The following is a 13998-nucleotide window of genomic DNA, read 5'->3' as shown; positions in this document are numbered from 1 at the left end:
CAAATAAAGAATTTGGAAGCTTTCGATTGCTAAATTGCCACATCTCAAATCTTTAGAATAATATATATTTTTTTAAATCACAGTTGCTGGGGATGTCTATTGCTTGGTTATAAAATGAAAGAGTTTATTGAATAAATGTTCTTCGGCAGTGGCTTTGGTAAGTAAATGAATTAAGTAATTTTCCAGACATAGGCTCTAAGTTTTGAGTGCTGAATGGTGCTTAAATTGCCCTTTCTGTATTATAATAAATACCACCCCCGCCCATTCAATGCCTCCACGATTTCTTCTAGACTTGTTGTTAATTCTAAAGCCATGTACTATTCTGGACAATGCTCTGAAAGGGGAATTCTGTAAAGAAGACCATTCAGAAAGATGACAGAGATGACAAATAACTCTACTGTAAACCTCTCCATTACACAGTTAGACTGAATGAACTCACTATTGTAACCACTGTGACCTAGTAGTGTACACATTAATCTGAGGAAGAATTTAAAAGAATTTAGTGAAAGGGGTTTTTCTCTAGCTTTCCTTTTCTAGGTTCCCATTTCTTAAGTTTCTAGTTACACATTCTCTCACTTATTATTTGCTTGGTTAAATTCAATTTTTCTGGTACCATTTTTAAAAAAGGTTTTATTTATTTATTTGAGAGAGAGAGAAAGAGGGTGTAAGCAGGGGGAGTGGGTTAGGGAGAGAGAGAAGCTTCAAACAGACTCTGCGCCTAGCACGGAGACTGACACGAGGTTAGATCTCAAGATCTTGAGATCATGACCTGAGCCGAAACCAAGTTGGATGCTTAACTGACTGAGCTACCAGAGGCCCCTCTATTACCATTTTTGAACAAGGCTTAGTCTCATTCCTGACTGCGTTCCAATTTAGAGTAAAAGTTTGGTACATTCTGCAGATTGTTTTTAAGAATACTTTTTATTTGTCTTTGGAGTGAGAAATGGACACAGCGAGTGATGAACACGAGCCCTGGAATAACAGGGACTGGCATTTTCATCCTAGGCCCACACTTATCCCTCGAGGGTAAGTAGGCAGAGCTCAACTTGGTGGGGCCAGGCCCACCGTGATGCATATCCAGATTGTGCCCTGCTCAAGGTCCCACTCGATTCACCAAGAGGGTTGTAGTAGGTCGAGTTGTGGTCCCCCAAAAGAAGTCTAAGTCGTAACTTCTGGTATCCATGTGTGTGACCTTGTTTGGCATAAGGATCATTGCAGAAGGCATTCATTAAAGGATCTCGAGATGGGATAATTCTAGATTAACCGGGTGGGCCCTAAATCCAGCGACAAGTATTCTTTTAAGAAGAGAAAAGGACGTAGACAGGGAAGAGGAAACATAGGAAAGTATTTCTTTACAAAAAGATGGGGGTGGAGATTGAAGCAGTGAGTCTACAAACCATGGAAAGCCAAGGATTGTCGGCAAGCACCAGAAGATCAGAGGGAGGCAGGGAAGGGATTCTTCCTCAGACACTCTGGAGGAAACCATCCTGCTGACAATTGGATTGGAGACTTCTGGCTTTCCCAACTCTGAGCATAGATTCTCTTGTTTTAAGCAACCAAGTTTGTGGTAATTTGTTGCAGCAGCACTAGAAAATTAACACAGGTGCTTTTTGTATGGCCACTTCAGGGGCCAGGGATGCCATTTTCTAAAACTGTACAGAATTCTCTGTAGAACTAACAGTGGCCCTGAGTCCCCTGATGTGACCCCTGCTCACTTCCTGGGTCACTGCCTGCCATTCTCTCTCTTCATTCCCATTCCCTTGGCTAAGTCCTGTTTGCCAGAACTTAAACTTCAACATTCAGCTCAGGGAACTCACTGTTTCATTTCCCAACTGCAAGTCAGGTTATGTTCCCTGCTGAGACCTCCAGGCCATGTCTGTCAATATTCATGATATCATGTTGTATTCTCCACTTGGCTTGCTTCTCCTACGGTCTACAAGTTCCTTATGAGTTGTGTGAACGTTCTTGGACCTCTAGCAACTGGCAATGCTCTTGTCTCATAGTAGGCATTCCAACGTTTATAGAACTAATGGAAAAAATGTTGAGTGGCAGGGCTACCAGGATGAGGAGTTGAGCTTTGGTGAAGGCAACTCCCATATGTGGGTTTTCCCCTCCACACACACCACTAAGCAATTCTCCAATTCCCAGCAGACACTGTCCAGGTCCCACAGATTTAACTCAAGTCCGATACTATCTTCCTGGAAACAGTGTTAGATCTCATAGGTTAAATGCTTGGTCTCACAAGACTGCTCCCACTCCAGATGCCAGTCACAAGTTCCTACCTGTGCTTCTGACCAGCTGGTTGTAAGTCCATGAACCCCTCCTTGAGTTCAGTTGATTTACTAGTCTAGCTCCCAGAACTCAGGAAAACAGCTTTATTTACTACATTACCAGTTTACTAGCTATAACTCAGGAACAGTCAGCTGTGAGAGATGCATAGGGTAGGTTATGTGGGGAGGGCCAGGGATCTTCCATGTGTTCTCTGAGACTACCACTCTCCCTCGATCTCCACATGTTCACTAATTCAGAAGCTCCCAAACACTGTACTTTGGGGATTTTTGTGGAGGCTTCATCAGGTAAGCCTGATGGACCGTTAACTCAATTTGCAGCCACTCTCCAGAGAAGGGAGGATGGAACTGAAAATTCCAAGCTGCCAATTATGGCTTGGTCTTTCTGGGCACTAGCCCCATACAAGAGCCCAACCAAAATTGCCTCATTAGAACAAAAGACATTCCTATCATCCTCGAAATTCCAGGGAATTTCGGAGCTCCATGTTAGGATTCAGGATCAAAGACCAGAATTAGAACAAAAGACGCTCCTAGTGTTCTTTTGACTTTTGAATTTACAAGGGTTTTAGGAGCTCTGTCCCAAGAACTGGGGTTGGTCTCTGCCATATGTTTTCTACTATTTCAGAGCAACAGAATAAAAGTGTGGTTCCAACTTCAGTGAGTATGGAGAGGGAGATCTTCCTGAGTTGTAAACATCATGGAGTATTTCTAGTAAAGAGAACTCTAGGGGGTCAGGGAACGATAAATCTGTCTTTTTACCTTCAGGCTGCTTAACTAAATATTTCCCAGCACGTTTCCCCAGTGAACATGTACGGTTTTGATTTTGCCAACCCTTTCCTATTTCTCCCCTAAATTCCTTAATTAAATAAAATTAATGTTCTATATTTAAGAAATATTTATAGCTCTATTCTTCAGTTAATTTTGGAATGATTTAATTCCCATTCTTGTGGCAAGAACACACAGGTTGTCACCCTAAAATGGGGCCTCTAGAGTCAAACTATCTGGGTTTGAATTCTACCTTCGCCACTTAACCATCTGTGGTGGGTTGTATGTTCTCAGGTGGCCACAACAGCTCTCTGTCCTTCATGGTCTTTCTTAGAAAGGGTATCAATGCTACTCTTATCAAGGTGGGGAGGACGTGAATTTCTCCCCTTGAATCTGGACAGGACTGCAATTATTATAGAAATGAAATTGTGTGACTTCTAAGACCAGGTCTAAAAGGCACACATGGACTATTACTCAGCAATAAAAAGGACCAGCTATTGATGCACACACAGTTGGATGGATTTGAAGGGCTTGAGCTGTAGTGAAAAATCCAACCTTAAGAGTTTACAACTACATGATTTCATTTATGTCACTTTCTTAAAATGATAAAACTGGAAAACCATTGAGTGGCTGCCAGGGGAGAAGTACGGGGCTGGGGAGAGTTGGGAGAAACTCTAGAGGGAGAGCATGAAGGAGTCCTTTTGTGGAACTGGTTTTTATGTTGAATGTGACTATTATATGTGTCTTAACATGGAATCAAATTGCACAGAACACAGACATGCACACACAAGAACACACAAAGGAGTGCATATAAAAACGGGCAAAACAGAACATAAATTCATAGCCTAATCCAAAGCATTGAGCAAATGTCAATTTCCTGGCTATGACCTTGGTCTCCAGTTATAGAAGACCACAGTATTAGGGGAAGCTGAATAAAAGGCTCATGGGACTCTAAAACTGTATTTCAACTTCTTACTTAGTCTATAATTAACCGAAAAAAATTTTTTTAAAGCCAATATAGCTTTTACCTGTCCTGTAGGGATGCTTGCTCTCAGAGCCCAGTTGGGACACAATAGGGAAAGTCCAGGCCAGGTGGAGAGGTCTTGGTGACAGCCCCATCTTGCATCCTAGCCAGCAGACACATGAGTGAGGAAACATGACAGGAAAAAAGACAACTCCAGCCACAGCCACTGCCTGACTACAACTGCACGGGAAACCCCCAGCGAGAATCCCAGACCACCTTGCTGAGTGCAAGACCACCTTGCTGAGTGCAGTCGACCTCAGGAACCATGAGAGAGGTAAGAATAAAAGGATTAATGGGGTTTTAAGCCACTGCATTTTAAGATAATTCTCTCTGCAACAAAAGATGAACAGAGTACCATCAGCGTGATCCGGGAAACTCTGTGCCTCAATTTCTTTATCTATGAGATGAAAAACAGTGGTACCTGCATCACAGGGCTCCTGCAGCCATGAACCAGGTTATCAAGTAAAGGATCTAGGGCGGTGTTTCCATGAGACTAGTAAATATTAGCTACAGGTTTTATTACTGTGGATCCAAGTTATAACAAAAGGACAAGCAAGATAGGGACTAGCCCATTTAGCTCTGGGTCAATTTCAGAATGACACTCAATGACTCGTCCTGTCTTATCCCCAGCCATTGAGAGTGAACCCCTGGAACTTGGCAATAGAGTGGCTTCTATCTTGAGCGCATCCTTAGATGACCTCTATCTTCCAGTTTGCCTGTGGGATAAATGTTCATTCTAAATATAAATGATGGTTTTATTAAGTTATCCCCTCCCCCTCAACCCCAGAGGGAGTAGCTTTTTTCTTCTCTATGGACACAAACCTTTAGAGCAAAATGTATTTATGGGTGCTAATCTGTTCCTTGGAGTCAAGAAATGTTTCTTTTTGGAGAATGTCTATTGCTTGAAGAACACTTGAGTTATTTAGCAATAAACAGCATGAGGAAAAGCCTTATTCTCTTTTTTTCCCCCCAATTTGAGCACAGAGTGTGCTAAATCAAATGATCTCTAAGGCTATCTAAGATCTAAAGAACTATAATTCCTACTCTTATTTCCTGACTCTGTAGTTCCTGCCAGCATCCAGATGGGTCAGGCCAGAAGGGAAGAGAGAAGAGAGAGAGAAGAACCCATAGGAGGGCGGGCAGAATTGATTACGAGGGGCCTGGGGTCCTGAGATCACCCCCAGGAAGCCTGAATTCTCTCCAAGGGCTAATGCCTAGTCAGAAACCAAGGAGGGGCCATTTCACCCAGTGTGGTGACTGCAACTGCCAGGCAGAGCAGGGATGCAATAGAAACCCTTGGACAGCATTTGGAAAAGCACTTTGAACTTCAGACTTGGGAAAATGCCAAATCATTAACCCTTAGGTTCCAGTTCTTGCCCCTGACCAGTATGGGTTTTTGGAGGTTACCTTCGCATCTAGATTCAATGTGGCTTAGTCCTGACAACTTTGTCAGTAATATTTAATCCCTAGACAGAGATGAGAGAGAAAATTGATGTCGGGGACTGAGGGGAGGTGGGGCAGGGGGTTATGGAGGGAGATACTGGAGAAAGCACAAGTCTAGACACACACACACACACACACACACACACACTCATCAGAGGTATATTTGGTTACTGACCATTATCATTCAGGTTTTCACAGCCAAAGTGGCTTTAAATGCAAATGTGCATTGTATCTAAGAGATTCTGAGGAAAAATATCAGAGTTGCCTGAAAACGAGGACAAATATCCCAACAGCCTGGGAATCCAGAACTCGTGACTTACAAATGACCCTGCTTTCCAGAAGGGCCACAGCTGGCCCTGCCACTCTCCTTACCCATCACTGGGAGATCTTAGAGGATTGACAGTGACAATCCTCTAACAAACCCAGTTTAGCTGTTTGAGAGAGTCTCTGGGTCCAGAAGTGGAAGAAGGAAGGAGGAAAGTTGAAAACAGGCTGGAAAGCAGACCTCAGAGACAGTCTCCCACACACACAAACTGCTGCTGCCAGGAGGGGGAATAAAGTAAACAACACACCTTAAATTGTATCCATTAGGAATTACTTGCACTATCATCATCCTTTTTACTTTAAAATGGATACTATTAACCAACGAAAACCTTGTGTAAATGTGCTCTATCCCGTGGCTTTTTCCTAAACCTTTCCCATAGTTCTCGGATTTTGTCCATTGAGAACTATCATCAGAGAAGCTTGTGAACCTAGAGATTCCTGGAGCTCTGCCTTCAGCGTCTGATTCAGTAAGGGAAGCCTGGGAATCTGCATTTGAATATCCTACTGGGGGTTTCCAATTGAATATTCCCAACTGAGTGTTCTGTTCACTCTGGTGTGTCTCATATGGGTGGTCTTTGGTTCATATTTTAAGAAACTTTTGATCTAGCTGCACTGAGCAAATGGTAGTTCGCCTTCTCGTCTGCTGTTTGCTCGCTGACCCTGGACAAGTTACCTTTATCCTGTCGGCTTAGCGTCCTCCTGAGTAAAATGTAGTGATAAGATGATGGTGGAAATGAACTGAAGATGCACGTAAGAGACATCCATAAGAGATGACACACACAAATGTGAGTCCCCTCAAACTGTACCCCAGCTACATACTGAAGACTTACTCCATTGCTTGTGCAAGAATCTGTGCTCTAGTGCACCAAACAACTGATTTATGTAAACTTTTATAAAACATGGTCTAATTGCAAGCTTGCAACTTGATTGAACCTGGGACCAAGTTAATCTTATTTACGGAACACCATGTGACCAGAAACCACTTACTTCCTCATGCTACAAACTATCAGTATAAATGCTCAGGACCTTTACTTTGCACAGAACTCCGTCTATACACTCCTTTCCATAACTCCAGTTTCCATGCAGTATTTCCACTTATGCACCTCAACCATTCTCACGTATGACTGTGGTTTGTCACCCTCGCCCCGTCTCAGAACTCTGCAGGGACTCACTCTTCCCTTTTCTTTGTATTTCTTTCCCCATCTGCCCTACCTCCCCAAAATAGTAACTGATTTATTTTCAATAAGGTTAACATATATGCTTAAGACACACGCATGTCAATTAAGACTAAAAGTTCAAAACTACTCTGTATTTGAATAAACAACAAAACTGGATCTTCCCTAAGCAATTGATGTAATTATTGAAATACATGATTTATATTTGTGTTATGAAAGTTGCCTGTATAATTTATACATATGGGCCCTAAGTGCTGATTTAGAATTATATATAATCTGCCCAGCAACCCCCCCTCTTTGAGTAGTATGAGTGTGAGTATCAGAGATGACAGAGAATGTCAGTTGAGAAGATGAGAATGTTGTAAGTTTCATATAGATGAGTAAAACACTAATTTAAAAATCTTAGTATGCCTTTTAGAGTATGATTATTGAGAGTTGCCAGTGATTGTCTTTTAGTTTATGTTCACCTTGGTCTTGAACATCTGTCTGTGTGCCTACCCCTTTCCAAGTGAATTAGCTTAACCCCTATCTTTGGCACTGACCCCTGTCTTCCGGATTGTTCCTTCTTTGTCCTTCACTGACTCTTCCAGCTTACTAAATGTGGCCAGTCAGTGACCATTTACTGTTTTCATTTTGCTTTTTTCTCCTGCAGCGAATCTACAAGACTTCAACTATTGTCTACATCTCTGGCCCTGACTTCAATCATTTATCTTCAAATGCTGCTTGAAATCCCCTAATTGGGTGTTCTGCCTATCTCAGATTCATTGTATACAGCTGAACTTGTCTTTGGCTCGGAACCAGCAATCTTCTTGAGACTTCTCTTTTTTGATGGTAGTCCCTTAAGTGATTCACTCATCAGACGCAGAAAAACTCATCTTTAAAAAAAAAAAAAAAGATTTCTTATTTATTTCAGAGATCGTGCGAGAAACTATATGATAGATATAAATGTGTGTAATCAATTAATTGGTTGTTAATAAGACTTTTTAGAGGTTGGTAGAAATTCAAACTTTCTATATAATAGATCATTTTTTAAATGTTGGGATACCAATAAGATGCTGGGTGTTTTCCTTGGAATATACCTATTGACAGGTTTTTAGGCTGAACAGATTCTGATAATAAAAAAGAGAGTCCAACAGTAATCTAACTACCCTCAGAAATCATTCCAGTTGAAGACCATTCTTACATATAGAGTCAACTATTCTCAAGTGTGTCTGGGCTGTTTTCTCTTCCCCCTCAGCACTTTGAGTATATCATTCCACTGCCTTCTGGACTCCATGGTTTCTGATGAGAAATTAACTATTAATTTTATTGAGAATTCCTTATATATGATAATTAGCTTCTCTCTGACTACTTTTTTTTTTTTAAAGATTTTATTTATTTATTTGACAGACAGAGATCACAAGCAGGCAGAGAGGCAGGCAGAGAGAAAGAGGAGGAAGCAGGCTCCCCGCCGAGCAGAGAGCCCGATGCGGGGCTCGATCCCAGGACCCTGGGATCCTGACCTGAGCCGAAGGCAGAGGCTTTAACCCACTGAGCCACCCAGGCGCCCCATCTCTCTGGCTACTTTTAAGATTTTCTCCTTGTCATTGAATTTCTTTTATTATGTTCAGTTAACCACTATATAGTACATAGTTTCTGAGGTAGTGTTCAATGATTCGTTACTTGCCTATAACAGCCAGTGCTCATTAAAACATGTGCTCTCCTTAATACCCATCACCCTATTACCCCTTTCCCCTTGTTTGTTTGTTTCCCGGAGTCCATAGTCTGCTTCATCTCCCTCTCTGATTTCTCCCTTTCAGTTTTCCTTCCCTTCCCCTATAGTCCTCTGGGCTGTTCCTTCTGTTCCACATATGAGTGAGACATGATAATTGTCTTTCTCTGCTTGACTTATTTCACTTAGCATAACACCCTCCATTCCCATCCATGTTGATGCAAATGGTGGGTATTCATCCTTTCTGATGGCTGAGTAATATTCCATTGTATATATGTACCACATCTTCTTTATCCATTCATCTGTTGAAGGAAGGCATCTTGGCTCCTTCCATGGTTGGGCTATTGTGACTGCTGCTATGAACATTGGGGTGCATATGCCCCTTCTTTTCACCACAGCTGTACTGGGGTAAATACCCAGTGATGCAATTGCTGGGTCATATGGTAGCTCTATTTTCAACTTTTTGAGGAACCTCCATACTGTCTTCCAGAGTGACTGTACCAGCTTGCATTCCCACCAGCAGGGTAAGAGGGTTCCCCTTTCTCCACATCCTCACCAGCACTTGTTTCCTGTTTTGTTAATTTTTGTCATTCTCACTGTGTAAGGTGGTATCTCATTATGGTTTTGATTTGTATGTCCCTGATGGCGAGTAATGTTGAGCATTTTCTTTTAATAGATTCTTCTCAATGGGCTGTGGTGACATCCATTGCAGGGCTGGATTACCTCACAGTTATTGTAGTGGCTTTATATTTCTATTTTTAATTTTTCTAAAAAAGATTTATTCATTTGAGAGAGTGCACATGTATACACTCAGGGGAAGGGGTGGAGGGAGAGGCACACTCCCTAGTGAGGGAGCCCGCCAGTGGGGCTCAATCTCATGACCCCGAGGTCATGATCTGAGCTGAAATCAAGAGCTGGAAGCTTATCCGACTGAACCACCACCAAGGTGCCCTCGCTATATATTTTAAAGCTGTGGCTTTGAGGCGTATGAAGTTTATATTAGAAAAAACACATGGTATTAGCTACATAAAAGATAACTCAATGACTTGATTGTTACTATGCTATTTATAGGCAAAATAGTTAGGGGCCTGCTATACCTTAAAGGTGACTGACACATTATAGAATTAAAATAACTATCTGAAAACTGTTTCAAGTGGAAAGACTCATGAATTCTTGACTCTGAGAAGGTATCCCATGCACGTTTTGTTTCTTATAGAAACACTTTAAAAGCATTCCAAATGTATTGTGAATCCAAATAGGTTAATGTCTCAGGTACAGTGCAAGTAATAAGATTCAAATACCATGTCTGTGCACAGTCACTAGTGAGCCCATTGCTGGAGACTTTGAGAAAGATAAGAGCTCAAGCCACTCCCCCAAGTTGGAGAATTCGACTAGGAGTAAATGTAGGAGTAGAAAAAGTCCATCCTTTATGTATCTCAAATCTCTTCCTGTGCTCAGCTGGGAGGTGTTTTGTTTTATTTTTTGTTTTGTTTGTTTAGATTTTATTTATTTGATAGAGAGAGAGACAGCACAAGCAGAGGGAGCAGTAGAGGGAGAGGGAGAAGCAGGGAACCCAATGTGGGTCTCGATCCCAGGACTCTGGGATCATGACCCGAGCCAAAGGCAGATGCTTAAACAACTGAGCCACCCCTCAGCTAGGAATTTATGAAGTGGTTACATCAGGGCTAATACTTTCCCAGCAACTGACAGAGGAAGTGGAACAAATATCACTGAAGCAGGTGTTAGTCACAACTGTGCTAAAGGGCAAGGGTTGTACTCAGAGTAGAGATAAAGGTATGGTTTATCCTGCCATAGCTTCAGGAAATTTGGAGAATATATTCACGGAAAATGAGACCCAAGTTAACTCCAAATAAGTTCTAAAAGTCTTCCTATTATAATGGTAAAGAATCTCACTAAAACACAGTGACTCAAAACCCAAGCTGGTTGGCTCTTAGAGCTAGTATGATGTGAGTCCTTGGTATAGTCTGACCTGAAGAGAAGTACCCCCATCTAGAGGTTGTCGGTCTTAGGAGACACTGGTGTCCCAACAGTGTCAGGATTAGAGGACATACTCAAATCTATTTGTTGGGTGAATTGTGTTCAAAGAAAGAAGAAACAACAAACAGAAAAAACTCTCATATAAAGAATTTGATCCAGATGCCAAAACCAGATTAAAAACTTTGTCTGAGATCCAACTTGTAGGTCTTTATGGAATAGTACAAGGGTGTGGTAATTAATTTGCAGCAATGAGTAGGCTGACTCAAATAATAAAAACGGGAAAATGATCTAAGAAATAAAGCCACTGAGTAATTCTAGCAAATGGAGTAAATGCAACCAGAAAACATGGAAAATTTAGGTCAAACAGATGAAAGTAGCTCTAGAATATTAGAATCAAAATTCAGAGTTAAAGTTAAATTTTTAGTTTCTATCATATAACTTAAACATTTCAATGTTTACTTGGGAAATTCACAGTAAAACCTTGTAAGAGATACCTGAATATCGCTTGAAGTAGGAAGAAAAGTAGGAGAAATTTGAACTAGTGGTTTGAAAAGAGGAAAATGTGATTCAGCTAGAAAATGTCTCGGAGCTTCGTCTCTGAACATATAAATAGTGCACCAGGTGAAGCAAAGCAAGGCCAACCAGGAAGAGAGTAATTCTTACGCAGAAATCAAATGAGAGCTTTACACCCAAGGACCTCTAACAAGAAAGTATCATGGACTCATCAAGGTGAGAGAAGGGAGGTCCAAAAAGCCACTTAAGGACCCTCAAGCATCTCTATTCATAATTCTTGGTGTGTAGTTGGTTGAGATTACAGGGGTAGAGCATCTTCTTAGAGAAACACTTCCCAGCTTGTGTTTGAGAAGGTTAGAGACAATGTGACTGGAATGTGTCACTCTATGAAAGGCAAACCAGAAGGCCTGAACAGCAGGGTCAGCCAACAGTAGAGAGAAAGTTCTTGATTTGTCTCTGGAGAATGTGGCCCTGTGTCATTAGTCCATGGGATTCAGAACACGTTTCCTAATACATTTGTTTATCTTTTTGTTGTGAAATAAGGTTGATAGAGTAGACCACAAAAAACAGTTTAATGAATAGTTACAAGGCATTCTTTTTTTTTTTTAAAAGATTTTACTTATTTGACAGAGAGAGAGAGAGAGAGCACAAGTAGGCAGAGAGGCAGGCAGAGAGAGAGGGGGAAGCAGGCTCTTTGCTGAGCAGAAATCCTGATGTAGGACTTGATCCCAGAACCCTGAGATCATGACGTGAGCTGAAGGCAGAGGCTTAACCCACTGAGCCACCCAGGACCATTATCACCCACGTCAAGAAACAGAACAGTGGTTGGGGCGCTGGGGTGGATCAGTTGGTTGAGCTTCTGACTCTTGATTTCAGCTCAGATCGTGATCTCAGGGTCATGAGATCCAGGCCTATGACCTGCTCCATGCTGGGTGTGGAGCCTACTTAAGATTCTCTCCCCATATCCCTTTACCCCTCTATCACTTCAATGGTTTCTGCCCAAAATGCGTAACTTGAACCTAATTACAACGGAACCTCAGATAAACCCCAACTGAGGGACATTTTACAAAATAACTAGCTTGTACTCTTTAAAAATGTCAAGGTCTAGAGAGACAAAGAAGGGCTTAGAAACTATTTCAGGCAAAAGGAGGCTGAAGAGCTATGATCAACTGAAGGCGATGTATGATCCTGGGTTGGCCCTTGGAGGGAACCCTGTGAAGATTATGGGAGCAGTTGCTGAAACTTGAATAGGGACCGTATCACATTATATCAGTGTTAAATTTCCTGACTTTGACAATCATACTGTGGTTATATAAGAGGATTTCCTTGTCCTTAGGAAATACATGCTGGATTATTTTTTTTTTTTTTAAGATTTTATTCATTTATTTGACAGACAGAGATCACAAGTAGGCAGAGAGGCAGACAGAGAGAGAGGGGGAGGGAGGCTCCCCGCCGAGCGGAGAGCCCGATGCGAAGCTCGATCCCAGAACCCTGAGTTCATGACCCGAGCTGAAGGCAGAGGCTTTAACCCACTGAGCCAACCAGTTGCCCCCACGCTGGATTATTTAAGGCTGAGGGGGCACGATGTCTTCAAATTCCTCTGAGCTGGTTCAGGAAAAAAAGGTGTGTATAGGGGTGTGTGTGTGTGTGTGTGTGTGTGTGTGTGTGTAGGGATAGAGCAAGTCAAGAGAGAGATGGAACAAAGGGAGCAAAAGCAAAAAATTGGCAAAATGTTATGGGACTTCCTCATATAATTTTTATGATTTTTCTGTAAGTCTGAAATGATATAGAATTTAAAAGTTACAAACAATGCTAGGCTGTCCGCAAAATTCACCTCTTTGAGTCAGAGATACCATCCAGAGTTGTTTAACTTTCTTGTTCCAGAGGAATGAGCAGTTAGGATGCTGCACTCTCCCTAATATTAAGAAAAGGGCCTATACATCTGTACCCCAATGTTCATAGCAGCAATGGCCACGGTCGCCAAACTGTGGAAAGAACCAAGATGCCCTTCAATGGACGAATGGATAAGGAAGATGTGGTCCATATACACTATGGAGTATTATGCCTCCATCAGAAAGGACGAATACCCAACTTTTGTAGCAGCATGGACGGGACTGGAAGAGATTATGCTGAGTGAAATCAGTCAAGCAGAGAGAGTCAATTATCATACGGTTTCACTTATTTCTGGAGCATAACAAATAGCATGGAGGACATGGGGAGATGGAGAGGAGAAGGGAGTTGGGGTAAATTGGAAGGGGAGGTGAACCATGAGAGACTATGGACTCTGAAAAACAATCTGAGGGGTTTGAAGTGGCGGGGGGTGGGCGGTCGGGGGTACCAGGTGGTGGGTATTGTAGAGGGCATGGATTGCATGGAGCACTGGGTGTGGTGCAAAAATAATGAATACTGTTATGCTGAAAATAAATAAAAAATAAATGAAAAATAAAAAAAGAACAGGGCCTATGAAATAAAATTTCTAAGAGAAAAGGGGTAATAAGAGTACACAATTTTTCAGGATTTATATAAACACAGTCTTTCTTCATATTTTTTATATTTGTTTCATATCTTACCTCCTTAACAGGAACAGACAAGACCTTGATGTGGAAAAAATTTTTATGATAGAATTATTCAAACAGAGGATGGAAAATCACTGGTTGGCAAGCCTTAGGAGGACTGTCTGTATCAGGGAAAAACACAAGGGAGCTGTGATTCTAACTGTGAAGATTAGTTATTAAGTATTTTCAGTTAAAAATTCTA

At 41.7% G+C, this 13998-nt stretch overlaps 1 protein-coding gene across 1 annotated transcript in view; it reads right to left on the bottom strand.

The window, feature by feature from the left end:
* Nucleotides 1-8401, bottom strand: part of C3H2orf80 (chromosome 3 C2orf80 homolog) — a 46860-nt gene extending 38459 nt beyond the window's left edge. Inside the window, exon 1 of the mRNA XM_059168226.1 lies at nucleotides 4082-8401. The gene's annotated coding sequence lies outside the window, so the exon portion shown is untranslated. The remainder of the gene's footprint in view (nucleotides 1-4081) is intronic.
* Nucleotides 8402-13998: the final 5597 nt, after the last annotated feature.

Source organism: Mustela lutreola, chromosome 3, assembly GCF_030435805.1.
Source record: "Mustela lutreola isolate mMusLut2 chromosome 3, mMusLut2.pri, whole genome shotgun sequence".
Classification (NCBI taxonomy): domain Eukaryota; kingdom Metazoa; phylum Chordata; class Mammalia; order Carnivora; family Mustelidae; genus Mustela; species Mustela lutreola.
Note: the sequence above shows the minus strand (reverse complement) of the source record. Positions and strands in the feature narration are given on the sequence as shown.